This window comes from Megascapheus bottae, chromosome 8 (genome assembly GCF_031878675.1).
Source record: "Megascapheus bottae isolate mThoBot1 chromosome 8, mThoBot2.hap1, whole genome shotgun sequence".
NCBI lineage: Eukaryota > Metazoa > Chordata > Mammalia > Rodentia > Geomyidae > Megascapheus > Megascapheus bottae.
The window spans coordinates 68,840,127-68,855,900 of record NC_143516.1 but is presented as its reverse complement, the minus strand read 5'-3'; the positions used below and the strand labels follow the sequence as shown (position 1 = coordinate 68,855,900).

The 15,774-nt window shown below is 50.3% G+C and overlaps 1 long non-coding RNA gene across 2 annotated transcripts; it reads left to right on the top strand.

Annotated features, from left to right (window-relative positions):
- Positions 1-9,763: 9,763 nt before the first annotated feature.
- On the top strand, positions 9,764-15,565 carry LOC150060113 (uncharacterized). 2 transcript variants are annotated; one of them, XR_016536434.1, is made up of 4 exons: positions 9,764-9,845; positions 13,905-14,059; positions 14,264-14,481; positions 15,346-15,565. It is a non-coding gene; the product is annotated as an uncharacterized LOC150060113 (long non-coding RNA). The 2 variants fall into 2 exon arrangements; XR_016536435.1 differs by lacking the exon at positions 9,764-9,845 and adding an exon at positions 12,839-12,902.
- Positions 15,566-15,774: the final 209 nt, after the last annotated feature.

Here is a 15,774-nt window from a genome sequence, read left to right as displayed (position 1 = left end):
TTCTCTATACCCAGAGCAAGAGGGGTGCAGGGGCAAGGACCTCCAAAACCCACCCATTCCCATGCTCACCAGATTTCCTGTCTACCAGCCAAGCCTCTAGGAGAAGTGTTCAGGGAGTCTTCAGGAACTCAGACTGGAGCTATTTGTGCACCTTGCACAGGCTTCTGAGCACCTGAGATGGAGTCCCTTCTCTTGGCTGCAGAGGCACAAGAGTGGTCATATTGGAGCTTTGGTGAGCTGAAGTGTGAGCTGGGCTCCCCCTGTGCCTCATTTTCAGGGCTCCTGCCCTGCCCACTGGCTCACCGACTTGTTCTTCATCCTCCTCTGCTTTGTCTTTTCCCTTTCCCAGCCAGTGTTTCTTCTTGCAATCCTGAGAAGGTAATTGTATACGTTGGATTCACCCAGACCTCCACTATATAAATCCTATTTTTTTGTCCACTGTGGGGCCTGGGCAAAGCCTTTAGTAATACAGCTGTGGACTACCTCATTTGGATAAGAGAAGGATTCTTTGTGGAAAATTTTTAATGTCTCTCTCCTCAAAACTAAATGTCAATGCCACTATTTTTCTCCTCCACTCAGTACACCATTTATGAACTTAACGAATAGGAAGCTACCAGCCTTCCCGATATTAATAGAGCTTAAAGCCATACCAAACTGGTAGAGCCTTATCAGAATTCAGTCGCTCTTCTGCAATGACTGGGAGCTCTAGGGCCAGAGAAATGTGGAGAAATTGCAGGAACTTCACAAGGCCACAGGGTCTTGAGAACCGATCAGAATATGAATTAACAAAAGTTGGGTGCTGGTTGTTCAAATGTGTAATTCTAGCTACTGGACAGGATGAGGCCTGAGGGATCAAAGTTTTTAGAGGTCCAGGGTGATTCTTCTGCTGGGCACTGAGAGGTCTCCAAAGAACCCTTAGTCACTGACTGTGGGAAGGAAGGCACACTGATTTCCTTCCTGTTCTGACCCAGCTGACCAATCAGGACAGAAACAAATACTTGCTACAAGGGGACAAGCCATGAAGATTGTGTCAGAGGATTAAAGTGAGTCAATCACACAGGGAGAAGGGGACTGGGGAGAGAATCATGGTCACAGTCCCAGGTACCTAGACAGTAGCACAAGGGTGGAGAGGGGGCAGTAAACCACAAGTGGGCACTGGATGCTCCAGGCACCATCTCTGCCCAATGGGCTGCTGGATGTTGCAGGGCACTCTCTTCCTTAACTTGCCTTCCTGGGGAGGGAAGAGGCAGTGGAGAGAGACCTCTGTTTGGAGGCAGAGGACACAGTTGCTATGGGACCTGGAAGCCCTCACGAGAAGACACTTTGTCTAGCACAAACAGGAAGCCTGGCTTCCTATTTGAATCTCACACTGGGTGTTCAGTGGTGCAGCAGCCAGGAAACCCTTCATCTCTCTCCAGACCAGTGAATAAAGATGCCCCTTCCGTGCTGAAGGATCCAATCCTAGTCCACAAAGGCCATATGATCAATCCATGCAAGTGGCAGCAAAAGCACACTTTCAGAAACAGAGTCACCATTGTGGAAAGATGATTCAGAACACAAGTGCAGGTGCAGGCCCAGAGAGAGCTAGACAGATCTCAAAGATGACGGAAAAGTTCCAAATTTCCTCTGCCAAGTATGTTCCTCTTTAGTATGAGAGTACTCAACAGCTTAGGAGTTTGACACTCAGATGGAAAAAGAGAAGTGCACAGTGGAAGTGTGACAGACAGAAAAGGGGTAAGGAGAGGGGGAAGGGATGGAGGGGGGAGGGACAGACAGAAAGGAGAGACATCCTGTGATTTGGGACCACAAGTGCATTGTGTATTGTGTCATCGCTCTGATGTCTTTGCACTGAAATGAAGACCCTGTCAATGCTTTGCCTGGTTGACCAGCACTGATTTCCATCTGCCTGTCATCGAGCCTTTGCTAGCTTCCTTCAGCTTTCTACTGTGAAGGTGGCCTGGGTTCTTTTCTTCCAGGAAGTGAAATCAGAGGCCTAGAGAGGCTCATGAATGTGAAGGAGGATCCAGGATGGTAGAAAGAGTTGAGTGCACTTTAGACTGTACTGACAGAAGACTCAGGGCCAGAAGAGACTGGAGAGGAAGAAGAACCAGCAGGAAGCCAAGTGTACTGAGGTCTTGGGGCTCACTGGTTTGAAGGCCCTTGGAATGCATGCTGTGCAGGGAGCTTGAGTCCAGGCCTGCCCCGTGGTGCTCTTTGGAGTCTACCTTGTTCTCAGTAGGACAGTGCTCTGAGAAGCTGTGTGCCATTCCTTGTGGAAAGCCACGTGTGTCTGCAAATCCTGATCTTCAAGGCAGTAGTGAGTCAGGACATCCCTTATGCTGCCTGGAGGCAGAGCTGGCATGAGCTAGAGTCCCAAGATCTTTCCTGAACAAGACAAAATAGATTCCAACAGATTCAACTCCTTGGCAGGGGTCCCAGGCCCTGAGAGCTGCCGGCGCTGGACTGCAGGGATGGCACCATTCTGGCCTGTAGCAAATGGCCTGTAGCTGCTTCTCAGGTGTTTGGTGTGTTCCGGTCCTTGTCACTATGGCTGGCGAGCTTTCTGTCCCTCTTCTACAAAGCTGAGGATTCCATAAGATGCAAATGATTTTTTGCCATGAATTCTTTGGGCAAATATGGCTTTGTCCTCCAGGAGAAGCCAAGACTGAGCATGGAGCCACCTTCGCCCTTCCTCCCACTAAGCAAAACAACAGAACACTTAGGAATGACTCCCTTTGAATTAGTAAAAATGATCATGTGAAATATTTCCCGAGTCATCATGGGCACTTCATTAACAAATTCACTTCCTGATTAGCAGAGGAAAGCCATCGTTGTTGAGTCCCATCACTGGGAAAGTTTCCATTCCAAAGAAATAGAGTGCAATGATTACAAAGCACATAGAATTCTGAGAATAGGAAATTGTCAATTATCACTTTCTGCTATAAAAGATTTCTGTCTTTCTTTAATGGCTGCTGGTTTACATTTCATATCAACAGGTAGAGAAGAAGCAACTAGCTGCCTACATGGCTTCAGATTGATTTATGAAACTCCCAGCAATGCAGACAATAACTGTTATGGACATGTTAGTTGATTACCCTGTTGTAAAAGTTGTAATTACATCTACTAAGTGCACTTTTAAGTCTGTGTACATAAATGATTTCAAGGAATATTGTTTATACTCCAACAGGCATTGTCTGAGCTTCTGGGATTAATTTTGAGTATATGTATGAACCTTTTAGGTTTTGATTTTCTAATCAATACTAACTTCTAAGTGAGAGGACATATTCAGAGATGATCTGTGAAAAAACACAAAATAAGGTCTCTCATATGAACTTATGAACTATGGCTTATGGACCTAAACATTATGAGTTCTGCAAGTTAAATGAAACTACTACTTTCAAACATCCATTTTGAATATTAAAATAATGCACTCACAAAGAGTCTGATATTTGCAATTTGGCACACATAGACATTAACAAGGAAGTTTACAGAACTACTAGCATTCACTCCATTTGATTTAGGCCAACATTTGAGTCATGTTCTTGTTTTTTTCCATATGTTTTTTATTGTAATTAATAGAAGGGTTACATTATATTCACCAATAGAAGGTGCATTAGTTCACAAACATTGATACCCTTTCTCATGTCTTGGTCCCCATCTCCCTCCCCCTCCCCCTCATCTTGTTTTACCCCTTTCCTTATCTGATTTCAAATAACCAAATAAACATATCAGATAACAAGGTAAAATACTGTAACAATATGAGATAACCAAGGGACAGCAAAACAGATGAGAGATAACATAGTACATTAAGGACAATAATCACTCATTATATAGCTTTTGTTGTATATCCTGGAGGTCCGTTCATTTATCGTTATACTATATGGCCTTATGTATCTAGGTTTTGCTCTATTGTAAATCTTGCTAGGAGAGCCCAAGGTTTCTACCAATTATGACAAATGAGGGAAACCATTGAGCCTATGTTCTTTGAGTCTGGTGTACTTCAATTAATATGAATTTTTCTAACTCTTTCCATTTCCTTACAAATGGGACAATGTCATTCTGACAGCAGTATATAATTCAATTGTGTATAAATACCACATCTTGTTGATCCACTCATCAACTGAGGGGCATCTGGGATGGTTCCATATCTTTGCTATAGTAAATAGTGTTGAAATGAACATCGTTGTGCTAGTGGATTTAGTATGTCCTTGTTTCTGGACTATTGGGTAAATGCCAAGTAGTGGGATTGCTGGGTCATAGGGGAGCTCTATGTTTAGTCTTTTGAGAAAGGGCCATACTGCTTTCCATAGTGGTTGAACCTGTTTGCACTCGCACCAACAGTGTAGTAGTGAACCCTCCTGGTCACATCCCCACCAGCATCTGTTGTTACTGGATTTCTTGATCATGGCCATTCTAATTGGAGTGAGGTGGAATCTTAGAGTTGTTTTGATTTGGATTTTTTTATGGCCAGAGATGTCGAACTTTTCTTCATGTGTCTATAGGCCATTTTTATTTCTTCTTCAGAGAAGACTCTAAGCCTTTGGTTCATCTTTTAATGGGATGGTTGTTTCTTTGGAGATTAGCTTTGGAGTGATTCAATTTTTTGAGCTGTTGATATATTTTAGATATGAGGCCTTTGTCCATTGTATGGTTAGTGAAGATCTCCCACTCCAGGCTTTCTAGTTAGTTTGCTAGCTACGTCCTTTGCCTTACAGAAGCTCTGCAGTTTAATGCAGTCCCACTTATCCAGATTTTCTCTGAGTGGTATTTCTGGGTCCTTATTAAGAAAGTTTCAACCAAGGAGACCTAGTGTATCTCCTATTCCTTCTTGTAAAGTTTTCAGTGTATCTGCTTTAACCTCCAGGTCTTTGATCCATTTGGAGTTAACCGTGGTGCAGGGTGACAAAGAAGGATCCAACTTTACTTTTCTGCAGGTGCTTAACCAGTTCTGCCAGCACCACTTGTTGAAGAGACTGTCTTTCTTCCATTCTATTTTTTGACTCCCTTATCAAAGATTAGGTGGCCATAGGTCTGTGGTTTAATATCTGGGTCCTCAGTTCTATTCCATTGGTCTTCAGGCCTGTTCATGTGCAAGTACCAAGCTGTTTTGGTCACTATAGCTCTGTAATAGAGTCTAAAGTTTGGTATTGAAATTTCTCCTGCGCTGTTCTTTCTGCTAAGAAGTGTTTTTGCTATACGGGGTCTTTTATTATTCCATATAAAGTTTTAGATTGCCTCTTCTATTTCTTTAAAGAATGACATTGGGATATTGATGACTATTGCATTGAATTTGTAGATAGCCCTTGGCAAGATTGCCATACTAGGAATATTTTCTTTAAAATTCCCTCCTGATGTCAGGAGACCAGTGGCTCTCTGGTCCATGCCATGAGCACTTTCTTTGGATATTAAATCCAGGGCATGGGGCGAATCATCTATCTACCATCCTCTCTGAGGACATGATGCCACATTTCACCTTCATTGACCTACCATTCAGGACATACCAAAAATTCTTCATGTAAACTCCAACCAAACAACAGAATGATAGTTGCGATGTGGCTCTGACTATACTCTGGTCCTTCACATTAAGGATTACTAATCCTGTGTTCTACTTGTACCAGAATGGTGCTTGACAATGGGCACCCAACCTACCCTCCAGGGACTCCTCAGTTTATGTGTTTTTAGACTTTGCTATATAGGAACACTTCAGAGGGGTGTGAGGCTGAGCAGGGGAGCTGTTGGCCTTCCTTCACAGTGTGCTCCCCACCCATGTGCCTGCAGTGCTGTCTCCTGCCTCCTGAGCACCTGGCTGGACTGCCAGCCACAGCATGGCTGCCTCGAGCGCCTCCTGGCTCACCTGAGCATCCATATGTGTGGCTCAGACCTGGAGCGCCATGGCTCCCACATCCTGACACAGTGGGAATCCAGGAGTGCAGCCAGGGCGAGGCTATGGGTGCACAGACTGGGACTGACACGCAGCCTGTGAAAAGGGTGGAAGTTGCAGGGCACGGCTGGGAGCAGGCCCCCAAAGTAGGCAGGGGCCAGGAGCCAGAGAACCCCAGGGTGGGTGCTGGTGGTTGAGCAATAGGCTGTGAGGAAGCTGTCATGGTGGAAACCTCAGGGAGGAGGTGTTGAGGGAACTGTCAAAGACGGGGAGCAAAGCAGGCATGGAGAAGCTCTTGTCTGGTCCTGCACCTCCACCAGCAGCCCCAGTGCTGGACAGGACCCCAAATGGGATCTGCATTCAGCTCTGGCCATGAATGAAGGCCACAGCCCAGCGGGAGGAGCCCCAGCAGGAGCCCGAGCAGAGGCCACTTCAGCCTTGAAGCTGGACTACAGGTGTGTGGGAGCCAAGCCACCCATTGAGGAGGAAGAGCCCTGTGCCACGCGGGCCCTGCTGTCGAGTCCCACTGGGGCAAGAGCAGTCGTGCTGAAGTGCAGTCGTCTCCCACGCTGGCTTTGGTGGCAGTGGCCAGGGAGCCCCGGTCAGTGCTGAGCTGCAGGCAGCTGTGGGGCTGAGTGTGGGAGAAGCAGCAGGGAGTGATGGGGAGATGGAGCCCTGCTCCAGCTTGCCTCCTGCTCTCAGTCCCCAGTGAGTAGCCAAAGCCATCGCTGAGGAGGAGCCAGCGTCCACCTCGGCTGTGCCTCCAGGTCCTGGACAAGCAGCCTTCAGAGCTGCGCTGGAGCTGCTTCTGCCCTTGGCTCTGCTGCTCTTTGTTGCGGGAGCACCAGCTGGGCTGCTCTCTCTGCTAGGAGCACTGACTCGGGTGCTCAGGGCCAGTAGAAAGCTGGACTTTTTGGCCAAATCTGTAAAATCTACCTGCGTGGCTCTGGAGCACAGTGCTCAGAAAGCATCAGAATATGTTACTGATAAGGAGCACCCTTCCACCTCAGCCTCGGTCCCCGATCCCAGAGGAGCAGCCTCCAGTACAGAACTGGAGGTCTTTCTGGGCATGCGTCTTTTCTTCTACCTGCAGGGCCCCTCCTCTCGTGCTCCTTTACTGCAGTACCGATGGTAGTGCCCTGTGTGGACAGAGCTACAGCATGTGGTGCAGAATCACAGCCCTGTGCCAACTTGGTGGTGAGGCACAGAGGCGGTGGAGCAGCTTCCAAGGCTGTCCACTGGGCTCCAGGTGTCAGTTCTGGAGAAACAGCCTCCAGTGCGGAGCCAGACATCAATCTGGCCTTGGCTGCCAGGCTGTCTCTGGTGCACACACCAGCTTTGGCCCTGTGTTTGGGAGAAGCACTAGTTCTGCTGCTCTACCTTGGAGGAGCCGTGGCATCCCACACCTTCTTGGAGGGATGACATGGAGCCAGCTTCCACCATGACTTTGGAGCTCAAGCCTGAAGACACAGCAGCCTCCAGGATGAGAGGACTCACATTCCAGCTTGACCCCGGAGTTGCATCTGTACAATGCGCGGGCATCCCAGGCTGAGGTGGACACGTCTTGCATGTCAGCTGTGCTGCTCCATGCTGAGGAACCTAAATATCCAGTGCTGCCATGGAGCCACCGGCCACCATGGCTCTCTCCCTGGGTGCAGAGGGCACACTGGCTCTAGAGGGACTTTGCCAGAGCCTCCTGTCAACCTGGCTTTGTCGCTGAGTCCAGACAGGGCAGCTGCCTGCGGTCCTCACCGGGAGCCCGGTGGCTCCTTGGCTGTGGTGACGGGGCAGGCTTCCTCTGCTCTGTGGCAATCTGAGCTGGCCAGCACTTGAGTTGCTGCCCAAGCAGCCTGCCATCCTCCTTTGGTGAGCAGACAGAGTGAGCACAGCCAGGAGCTGCCTCCTGTCTTGGCTGGGATTCCCCACGTGGTGTCAGTGCAGCTCACAAGGATGGATGTGGTGAGGGCTTGGCTGGGCTGGAAGTGGTGGGCTTCCTGTGCCCTCTGCTGCCTGGCCCCTAGTTCCTTTCCCTGGAACCTGTGAAATTTGCTCCAGCCTGACCCCCCCCAGCACACCTAGCAAGGCTTTGTCTAGGAATAATGGGGGAAGTGCTCTCCCTAAAGAGGAGATGGAACTTTGCAGTATCCAGCCCTGGGCAGGAGGCCAGGCATCCAGCGCATGGGTCATCCTCATAGAGGAGGAGCCTTGGGGAGCCTCAGAATGCATTAGGCAGCCACCCGATGTGCACCTGATGTGTGGCCAGGCCACAAGACCACGGGACTGGCACTAGTTCTAGGGGTGGGTCTTATGCAAGTGGATCTAGAGACAGACATGAGGTGGCTGGCCCAGGGCCCAGAGAAGGTGCTGCCTGGACCACACAGCCTTCTGGAAGGACAGAGGAAATTGGGGAGCCCTTGTTTCCTTGCAGTCCCTAAAGGGATGAGAGTGGGATCAGATAGCAGACCCAGTACTCACACAAGATGAAGGTCCTTCTCCACTCTCTGAGCTCTGTCTTCTTGTGTGTGGGGACAGGGATCCCGGAGTCTGGACCTCGCACTGTGGTGTGTGACAGAGCTTGGTGACACTAGCCATCTTCCCTAGGATCTGTTCGAGCTGGTAGTGACCCAGTACTGTGGGGGCTCCATCTGATCCCAGAGGCATAAGAAAGGCAGTGAGCACTTAGTCCCCAGCATCTGGGCTATCGTGACACCCTTCAACAAAGTGTCCTCCTGCGTGATCACCGCCTGCCTGGGGGACCATGGTATGAAGGCCCCAGATCAGGATGCACAGATTCTGGGTTGAGTTGGCCGTGGTATGTTGTAGCCTGTGTAGTAGAGACTCTTTTGTGGTTGGACTTTCTCTACTGAATCTTGGGGTTGTGATCAGAGCCCTCACTGAAGCCCAGTCCCACCCTGTTTAGCACAGGCTTCCAAAGCAAGCCACCCACAGGCCACTCCCTGTCTGTTCTTTTCACTGTCCTGCTACTCAGTCCATGGGCAGGCCACATCCTTCCTTGTAGGCCGAGGTCCCTGTCCACGCCCTGTACTTCCAGCATCTCTCTATTTTCCAGCACATGAAGTTGGCGGTAGTGCCAAGAAAGATTCACACAGACTTCCTGTGCAGGGTTTTTAACTCCTGAGGAACTTCTCAGTCCACATCATCATCTCTCCCCTCAAAACACAGCCATCTTTTGTCTACAGAGAACATGGCAAGAGGTCTGCAGGTGGGTCCCTACCACACAGTAGATGGTGTGTAGGCAAACAGGGAGGCATCACACTCACTGAGCTTGGTCCCAAACATCCAGGCTGCAGCCCTTAGATGGAATACTTCCTGCCAAGGCCCTCCCAGCTAAGGCACCTCTTGTCTGCCTCAATATGAACACACACAGTTTTTTTTGGTAATTTTTTACTTTAATATTTTCTCTTGAGCATTAAGAATACAGATGCAAAGCAAGAAAAAAATAGTAACAGACACCCGAGGGTTAGAAGAACTTTGAAGGATTATGTGTGTAAGTTTTTATCTTTTAAAATCAGTCCCAATCAATTGTAACACATTTTAGAAAATTCTTGACCATCAGGTGTTACACAGACTTGAAAAGCAATCCTGCTGACTCCTGCCTACCCAGTTTTCTTTAGGGGCCACATATCTCTGTCCAAGAGAAATGAAAGCTGAGCTGTCTGGTCGAAATTGGATGCTACCACATTCTCCCAGGAAGACAAATCTGTTCCTTGCCCGCATGTCACTGGAGCTCAGTGAAATCCTCTTCAATCCTCTTGTAGCCACAGAAAGGCTGTTTGCCTCATTAAAATGGAGTCCACTCCCTCCCCCCCCACCCCACCCCCTTTTCCAACTGTCACCTTCTCTCTGCCCCTCCTACAGAGGCTCCTTGATGACATTCCACAAGCTGGCCAACATGACTGCTCATGAAAACCAACTGCCATGAGCAAGAGAGCTCCTGCTAAAGGTATGGTATAAGAATGTGTGAGAAGGTGAAGACCAGAAGGCAGAGGGGGAGGTGGCACATGAAGGAATCACTGCCACCCTGAAAGCCCTTGTGAAAACTCCTTCACTTCTCTTGAGGAGGAAGGAAAAGAGAAATCAGTTAGGCATTTATGCGGGTCAGGGCATGTGGAGTCCTAAGAGGACTTTAGATGATGTAGAGGAAGCCACGGTTTTCCAGGGACCACTGGATACCTAGTATTGGGAACTCAAATTCCCCAGGGCCCCAGCATCCCTCTTGTGGGAAATGTGCTCTAAGCCTCAGAGAAAATGGCTGCTTTTTTCCCAGACCACGCTTCCCTGTCTCCAGATGCCTCCCACTGACTCCTGAGCCTAATTGTTTAGAGGCATTGTCCAAAAGAGGCCTGCTCTAATGCGATTACTACAGGGCATTCCTAGGGTCTAAGCACACTTAAGACTCACTGGGCTTGCTTTCTCATACCCAGACCCACCATATCCATCTGGAGCCAGTGTGTGGCTCTGAGCCCAGCTACAGAGCAGATGCTGCTCATGCTCAGCTGACAGGTACCTAGCCAGCAGCTGCAGCTGTGGACAGCCCAGGGTCCTGTGAAATGGTCCTGCCAAGCACCACTGCCTCTTCCCTCCAACTATCTTCCTTCTAAGAAAAGAGGATTACTTAGCTTTGTATTCCTAGCTAGCTTAGCAGTCAATTCTGTAAGATGTACTCTCTCAAAGGGGAAATGGAAGTGTTGCTCAAAGGGTAAAGCTCCTGTAGGTTCAAATTTCAAGGGCCACATTGAGGCCCTGAGGTGTTTTAAACTAGGGATAAAAAGTTAGAAAACAAACAAAATGAGGTAAGAGGAAACTGCCTGGGCTTCTCTCCTGACTTCTCTGGTAGCTGCCTTACAAAGAGCAGCCCCTCCACAGAGCACACTGGAATACACAGCTGGGCCAGGAAACTCCCCTCCCAGCTGCACAGAGGCAGCTTTCTTAGCAGGCCCACGAGGACTGGATCAGGAGAAATGTCAAGTTTCCCCTGAGTCTAAAACCCTCCCTGATTCAGCTGGGGTCAGAAAGGACTGTGAAGAAGGCCCATGGTGCTCGCCCTGTGTGTTCTCCTCCTTTAGGGAGCCTCACACACAGAGAAACACTAGCGGATTGGACTCTGCTCAGAGCCTCAAGGTCCCCTTCCCTTGCTGAACTTCAAGTCAGTGGACGGGTCACCAGTCCTCTCTGGATTTTAGTTTTCTCCTCTTCCTTGGAGGGAAAGACTGAATACGTAGTCTGGCATTGGAGCTGCCCAAACAGGACAAAGACATGACTATTGCAGAGTCCTGAGGAGGCCTTAGCCCAACATGCCACCTAGGGTGTATCTGCAGTGGCAGGCAGCAGGCAGGAGACCCTGAGTCTCTCCCCCTGAAGTGAGGCACACTACCCAGATGAGGAAGCAGACAGAGGAGGCGGGGTTCCCAGGGGAGATGGCATAGCAGTGAGGGCTGGAGCAGAGCCTGAGCTGGAATTGGGCTGCCAGCTTGTAGGAGCGATGGTCCAGCACAAAGGCCATGTCAGTTCCAAGAGGAAGACAAAGGCACTAGGAAAATTGATGGGCCAGAGTCTTCACATGGAACTTGCTCCATTCTGGCAGGAGACCTGCAAGTTTGTCACTCAGGAGAAGCAACCAGGACCTGGGCCAATGACCCGAGGGAGAAAGAACACACCCTTGCCTACCTCTGGGGACTTCCTTCTCAATGCCAAGGGTACACAAGTAGAGGGGTGATTTTCACCCTTGATGATGGCCACTCTGGTGAGCTAGGGGACAGAGTGGATGAAGAAATTGGAGCCAGCAGAAGCCGGCATTGGCAGAGTCCACAGGGAGGGGTGGGCAGGAGTGTGCTTGTGACTTTGCCTTCTGCATAGGCCAGGGCAGAGTTGGACCTAGAACAGTGTAGAGTCCCAGAAGGAAAGACTGAGCGTGTCCCCTGATCCCCAGGACACTGTGCAGTGGGAGGCCCTGTGGGGAGAGAGCTCGCAGAGCAGTCTTGTGGGATTGGGTGTGGGTGGCCCTGGCCCTGACCAACACCAACCCAACCCACAGGGGATGACCAAGGCCATCGTTCCCACCTGGGAATATTCTATTTTTTTTGCCAGTCCTGGGCATTGAGCTCAGGGACTGAGCATTGTCCTTGGGCTTTCTCAAGGCTAGTACTCTACCACTTGAGCCACACCACCACTTCTGATTTTTTTCTATGGATGTGGTTACCGAGGCATTGAACCCGGGTCTTTGTGCATGCTAGGCAAGCATTCTACCACTAGGTCAAACTCCTGGCCCAAAATTCTTTTTTCCAGCCCGGGGCTTGAACTCAGGGCCCGAACACTGTCCTTGGACTTTCTGAAGGCTAGAGTTCTACCATTTGAGTCACAGCACCATTTCCTGCTTCTTCTATGTATGTGGTACCGAGGAATCGAACCCGGGTCTTTGTGCATGCTAGGCAAGCATTCTACAATTAGGCCAAACTCCGGCTCCCAACCTGGTAATATTCTTGACAGATCTGAGGATGATTGACATGGCCTATCAGAGTGTCCATGATCTGAGTAGCCAGGGCCCAGTGGGATCCTGGAGATGGAAGAAAAGTTTCCCTGGGCGCCCTGAGCTCTGGAAATCCTGACAGCCCCAAGGACATCCTCTGAGCTCAGTCCTAGGCACCTCTGGCCAGGGGCTGCCAGGATCTCCCCTACCACTGAGCTGTGCCCACATAGCCCAGCTGGAACTTGAAATCCCTCCAGGGAGGTCTGTCGAGCCCAAATGAAACCCAGCTTTCCTGAGACACACAACCTCTGGCCCAAGGAAGGCCTTTCCATTGAAGAAACAGTCTATCTCCTAGCACAAAAGTGTTTAACAACACAGTCCTTGAACCTGGGTCCCCAGCCCACTCCTGTGTATGCACACATGATCCCCAGGCTAGAATTGGTTCTCACTGGAGTTCACAACGGGAGGGGCCCCATTCTGACTGCATTCCCTTCTCCCTTCCAGGAAATACATAAAATCTTGCAATTACTTAAGGTGAGTAACAGCTGGCCACACAGGACAAGGAGGGTGTTGACAGGCACTGAGGTTCAATGAGGCCTGCCTCAGCTGCCCTATGTGCATGGGGACAATGGGTAGATAGAAGAGGTCCTACCCAGTCAGAGAGGGATGGAAGGGGCCTCCAGGAGAACTCCCAGGATTGAGTGTGAGGACACAGCTGTGAGATCCCGTGTAGCCTTGGGATATTCAGTGGAGGGTTGGTGGCCAGAACACACAGAGGAGGGGGGCATTTCCCAGGGAGCTCAGGCCAGCCCAGTCTCTTCATTGTCTTTTGCTCTTTCTGCCCAGGAAGATGAAATCTTGGAGTAGTTAAATATAACACAGTTTTAGTTACTATCTCCTGGGAGAAGAAAATTTTGTGTCATGGTTCAGGGCCCTGGAGTGGCTCAGTGAAGATTCCAGGTGGGTGGCCTGACATAGAGGAAGGAGAGAAGGGCTGTCCCTAAAATGGGGTCAGGAAGGGCTGAGATGTGTCCCACGGTGACTGAGACCCTAAGGGCTCTTTGGAGGGATTCATGTGGCATGGGCACCTGGCTCTGAAAACCAGGCCAACTCTGACAATGGCATGATCACGACGGTGACACCCTGCCCCACTTATCCTGTGCCCTGGAGGCCCGCATTAGACTGACCATCAAAACCTTCCTAGCTCTCAGTCACTGGGAAGCCAGGAAGAGATGAGTGGACAGGCATTGCTGTGAGTGCTTTGGGCTGCCTTCTCACTGACAGAATCACTGTTGATGGGCTCAGTGGCCTCAGCTCTGAGCCTCACTTTCCTCCTCTTGTGTGTCCTTGGATCCATCCCTCAAATCCGCACTGTGGTTTGGAATGGGTGAAGGCCAATGATCATAAACTCAAGCAGCAATCAAGCAGGGGAGTGGAGACCAGACTCTGGGAGTGGTCTTGGGGAATTTCCTCCAGTAAGCCAGACCTTCTCTGAAGCCCCCATGTCCACAACACTGACCTCAGTTTCAGTTCCAGCTTCCAGCTGACATCTCAGGAGCAAGTTAAGTGTGTAACTGCCAGCAGATGCAGCAACTGGGATACCCCTGAAGAACCACACAGAGGAGCATGTAGTCAGCTGCCATTTCCTGCTCCAAACTGCACCGGAGCCTCAAGGGAGAATCCTCTCAAGAGTAAGCAAAGGGGATACCCTACACCTCTACCCCACTCCTATGACAATTGGAAGTACAACCAAGAATCCAGGGAAGGACTGTTCTTGCACAAACTCCCCCCCACACTTACCCCCCCCCCAGAGTGTTTGGAAAGCCTTTGATCTCCTCCAAGGTGGTGGCACACCCACACACGTTCAGCCTCTGCTGATGTTTCTGTCCCTGCAGATGGGGGCTTGTGCCTCCCATTCAACTTCAGTGTCAGCCTGGATAAGAGTGACACGCTGTAGCCCAAGCTTCTCTTCAGCTCCAAGACAATGGAGGCCACCAGAAGCAAAGGCCAGAGCTGGGGCTTAGACGTGGACAGCAGCAGCTCCCCATGCCTCTGTATCACAAGCAGGGGGAGCCTGCCTGAGAACACAGGACATGTCTACAAGAGCATCCTGGTGAGTGGGCAGGATGGCATTCCCGTGGTGTCTTCAATATGCCAGGACCAGGATTTTTCCCCAGCAGATATCCAGTAGAAAATTGGCTGTCAGGGATGGAAGGAGGGATTGCAGCTTAGTAGACTACAATCCCCGAAAAATGTGCTTGGCCAAGCCAGCTCGAAGCCACAAGGTGGTGTCAGAGCCAGTCAGGATGGTAAGAGCCTGGCTGGTGTGCAAGGCACCAACAGTAGAGTCTGTGCACAGTGAACTGCCCCAGAAGTCTGTTTCCTCTTCCAAGGGCGCACCTGTGCAGGAATCATTTGTAGCCTCTCCTTCCTCATGCTTCCTCAAGAAGTTTTCCTCAATCCAGTCTTCTCCAAGCCACACATTACAATGGCTGTTTTTAGCAGCTAGTTAGGAGGCTGAGTTTTCCTGACTGCTTTGGTGAGGGCCTCAGAGAGCACAAACTGATTTAGGCTGTGTCCTCCACCACTGCATTCTCCAGCCCCAGAGCAGGCCTGGTGGTAGGAGGCCTTGGGGTTCTGCCTCTGGGCCTCCTCCCTCTCTTGGGCTTGGCTGAATTTCTCTGGGAAGTCATTTGGAAATGCATACTTGATTCCTGAGTCCATAGGCAGGAGATGTAAATGGGATTCTGTCTGGGAGGAGGTGGCACCCTGCTGAGGAGAGTGGAAGGTCCATCCTTCCCACAGGGCAGCTTGGAGAGCTCTCCTCTTCCCCTTCTGCTCTCCTCCTCAGCAGCACTCCATGGCTGATTCTTCTGCTGTGCACTGAGATGGCTCCAGATGATCCCGGGCCACGGACTTGAGGGAAGGGAGGTAAACTAGACTGTGGACCTGATGGTTTTTTTCTATTGGGACTCAGGTGTCAAACCAGGAGAAGACCCAAGACATCATCATCAAGGCCAGGAAGAAACACTTGCTTGCCTGAGTCCAGAAGACTTGGAGCTGGTGCAGGTCATCTCAGAGGATCAAAGTGAGTCAGAAGCAGACAGCCAGGGACATAGCAGAATGGGAAGGTGGGGGCATTGCTCAACCTCAGTGCAGGGGCAGCAGCAGAAGGTCGTCATTGGGCACTAGCAACAAGTGGGCACTGCATGCCATGGGCAACATCACTGCCCTATCTTCTCCTGGATATGCCTGCCCTTGTACAGCCCTCCCAGACTGCCAGCAGAGGGAAGCGCCCGGGCAGAAGACATCACTTTGGAGGACAGAGGTTGCAGCTGCTGTGGAACAGGGTGAGCACAGCCCTCACTGGAGGACTCTTTGTGATGTCTAAGTGGGAAGCAGGGCT